This window comes from Bubalus bubalis, chromosome 18 (genome assembly GCF_019923935.1).
Source record: "Bubalus bubalis isolate 160015118507 breed Murrah chromosome 18, NDDB_SH_1, whole genome shotgun sequence".
NCBI lineage: Eukaryota > Metazoa > Chordata > Mammalia > Artiodactyla > Bovidae > Bubalus > Bubalus bubalis.
This window is the reverse complement of record NC_059174.1, coordinates 45,032,944-45,036,892: the sequence shown is the minus strand read 5'-3', so window position 1 is coordinate 45,036,892 and position 3,949 is coordinate 45,032,944. Positions and strand designations below refer to the sequence as shown.

Sequence of the window (3,949 nt, the reverse complement as noted above, 5' to 3'; positions counted from 1 at the left end):
AAAACCTGTGGCTTTTGATCTCTGATTCTCACATGACCTTCCCTCTGAGATCACAGAAGCCACCACCCCCACCGCCACCCCGTTTCCACCTAGGCCAATGTGAGTTCACCTGCAGCTGTGGGATAATCCCCCACTGCAGACACCCCGATCCTCAAACTCCTGTATCTCCCCAACCTGCTTGGTGGATTTCACCAGCACCTGGGAGCTTGCTGAACCACTGGTGCATGTGTGCTCATTTGCTTCCATTCCATTTTGTTCAGTCTCTCAGTTGTGTCTGACTCATTTGCTTCAGCTGTGTCTAATTCTTTGTGACCCTATGAACTGGAGCCCACTAGGTTCTGCTGTCCATGGGATCCTTCCGGCAAGAATACTAGAATGGGTTTCCCTGACTTCCTTCAAACCACTGGGAGGCTCACTCAAAAGTGAGGGGAGTTCACACCCACAGGGCAACCTTCAGACACTACAGACCCCAGCCCCCTTGATTTCTGGTGTATCTCTTCAGAGGTGACCTCTGTACTATCTCTCAAAGGCACCCAGTGGCCTTGGGCCCCACTTGTCCACCTCCATGGCCTTTCTCACATGTGTGTTCACTGTACTTAGTTCCTCACATAGGCACCTGACATCATCTTCCTAATTACCTACCTTCTCCCAAGTTCCTGTGTCTGAGTCACCGTTGTTGGAAACACAAGGTCTCATGGTGTCCTATGTCCATCTGCCTAATCAGGGTGGACAGGAATTCAAGTGAAAGATACCCAGTAAAGACAGGAGGAGGAAGGGAGAGGGATACCATAGTTGAAGCTTCAGAGGCATCACATGGAACAGGAACATCCCTACACAGAGAACAGGAATCTGATTGGGGGAGAGAGATGCTTTCTGGCCTTGTATTTCTTTATGGATCTTGCAATAAGATATTCTCAACCAGCTGGGACAAGGTGTTTTGAGGGTGTACCCCGACCCTAGACAATAGGAATCGATGGGGGAATTCAGGCTGAAGCACACACTGCTCCATGGATCAAGACCTGGGAACCAGAAAGTCATAGAGAGATAGGAGCAAGATTTGGGTGGCAGGATAGAGGCTGCAAGACTGAGACAAGCCTCCAACAAGGAAAAGGCCAGAAGCAGGCCATAGTTGAGGACAGGGCTTGCCTTCATGATTGCAATATGAAGACCTGCAATATACATCCACTGCTTCAGTGTCACTATCATACCTTGACATTTCCTTGAAAATTATTTTTAAGTATATTCTATTATATTGAATATAGTTCCAATGGTATAACATATTTACATTCATCATTAGGCCAGCCATGCTCATGGAATCAGAATACAGGATACCCAATGGGGGCTTCAAACCCAGGCTTCTGAAGGGGTTCACATGGAAGGGTCAGAGGTTCTTTTATGTGCCCCAAGCAGGTACCCAAGGAAGCCACAGAGCTCAGCAGATCCTAAGCAGACAGACAAGATAGATGACAGAAACACATCTTCCACTCGAAAGGACACCATAGAAAACACATAGATGGATTCATCATGTCCATTTCCAGATTACTGAGGTAATGGGAAACTCACTACTTAATAGACAAATAAGCCCCACTTGTAAAGCCTGTAGATCTGCACACAGCCCTGGGTATCTGGGCATCTGGGACACAGAACCTAGCATGGTCAACACAAACAGCCAGGTGAAGAGGCCCTGCAGATGATAGTAGGACAAGCCCAGATTTACATCATCAGTCCTTCTACCACAGAGGCAGCTCTAAGCAAACACACAGGGCTGACCCAGTCTCAGGAGCATCATCCATGCTCAATCCATGAGAGGCTAGCCCGTTCTACATTCCTTCAGGACAGGTGTGGAAGGAACAATAATAAATCATAGAAATACCTAAACAATTTTGGTCTAGTTGTCTAAGGGAAAAAAATTAGAGCAAACCCCAAGATTGCTGAAGAAGTCCCAAACAAAAAAGAGACCTTAATGCGACTTTCCTGGTGATCCAGTGGTTAAGAATCTGCCTTCCAATGCAGAGGATGCTGGTTTGACTCCTGATCAAGGATCTTAGATGCCACTTGACCTGGGATGACAGAAACCTTTATGCCACAGCTAGAGCAAAGCTTGCGGCCTTCAAGGAAAGATCCTATATCTGTCACAAGAAAATCCCGTGTGACACAACTAAGACCAAAAAGAGCCAAACATAAATAAATAAACAGGTATTTGTAAAGAAGAGAGAGGAAGTGCTCACTTTGGCAGCACATATATTAATATTGCAACAAATAAGAAGAGTAGCACAGCTCCTGCGCAAGGATGACACACAAAATCATAAAATTTTCCATATTTTTCATATGCAAAATAGATAACCATCCAGAAGCTGCTGTATAGAACAGGGAGCCCAGACTGGCACTGTGTTTCAACCTCGCAAGATGGAATTATTGTGGCAGGGAGAGAAATTCAAGAGGGAGGAAAGGTGACTCACTGGAAATGACCCTGATGCTAGGAAAGATTGAGTGAAGGAAGAGAAGGGGGTGACAGAGGAGGAGATGGCTGGATGGCATCACTGACTCAATGGCTGTGAGTTTGAGCCAACTCCAGCAGATAGTAAAGGACAGGGAAGCCTTTCATGCTTAGAGTGCATAGAGTCTCAAAGAGTCAGACACAACTTAGCAACTAAAAAACAACAACGACTGATTCACAATGATGAATGACACAGACCACCAAAACATTCTAAAGCAATTATCCTCTAATTAAAAATTTTAATTTAATTCTTTGTTAGTTGCGTCCTTTGCTATTATTTTCTCCCATTCTGAATGCTGTCTTTTCACCTTGCTTATAGTTTCCTTTGTTGTGCAGAAGCTTTTAAGCTTAATTAGGTCCCACATCTCAAAAATATACAAGCAACTCCTGCAGCTCAATTGCAGAAACATAAACGACCCAATCAAAAAATAGGCCAAAGAACTAAACAGACATTTCTCCAAAGAAGACATACAGATGGCTAACAAACACATGAAAAGATGCTCAACATCACTCATTATCAGAGAAATGCAAATCAAAACCACAATGAGGTACCATTTCACGCCAGTCAGAATGACTGCTATCCAAAAGTCTGCAAGCAATAAATGCTGGAGAGGGTGTGGAGAAAAGGGAACCCTCTTACAGTGTTGGTGGGAATGCAAATTAGTACAGCCACTATGGAGAACAGTGTGGAGATTTCTTAAAAAACTGGAAATAGACCTGCCATACGACCCAGCCATCCCACTGCTGGGCATGCACACTGAGGAAACCAGAATTGAAAGAGACATGTGTACCCCAATGTTCATCACAGCACTGTTTATAATAGCCAGGACATGGAAGCAACCTAGATGTCCATCAGAAGACAAATGGATAATAAAGCTGTGGTACATACACACAGTAGAGTATTACTCAGCCATTAAAAAGAATACATTGGAATCAGTTCTAATGAGGTGAATGAAACTGGAGCCTATTATGCAGAGTGAAGTAAGCCAGAAAGAAAAACACCAATACAGTATTTTGAACTGTGGTGTTGGAGAAGACTCTTGAGAGTCCCTTTGAATGCAAGGATATCCAACCAGTCCATTCTAAAGGAGATCAATCCTGGGTGTTCTTTGGAAGGATTGATGCTAAAGCTGAAACTCCAGTACTTTGGCCATCTCATGCAAAGAGTTGACTCATTGGAAAAGACTCTGATGCTGGGAGGGATTGGGGGCAGGAGGAGAAGGGGACAACAGAGGATGAGATGGCTGGATGGCATCACGGACTCGATGGACATGAGTCTGGGTGAACTCCGGGAGTTGATGATGGACAGGGAGGCCTGGCGTGCTGCAATTCATGGGGTCACAAAGAGTCAGACATGACTGAGCGACTGAACTGAATGCATATATATGGAATTTAGAAAGATGGTAATGATAACCCTGTATGTGAGACAGCAAAAGAAACACAGATGTATAG

The 3,949-nt window shown here is 44.6% G+C and overlaps 1 non-coding gene across 1 annotated transcript; it reads left to right on the top strand.

Annotated features, from left to right (window-relative positions):
* Positions 1-2,220: 2,220 nt before the first annotated feature.
* LOC112580524 lies at positions 2,221-2,325 on the top strand. Its single transcript, XR_003104918.1, has one exon. It is a non-coding gene; the product is annotated as a U6 spliceosomal RNA (small nuclear RNA).
* Positions 2,326-3,949: the final 1,624 nt, after the last annotated feature.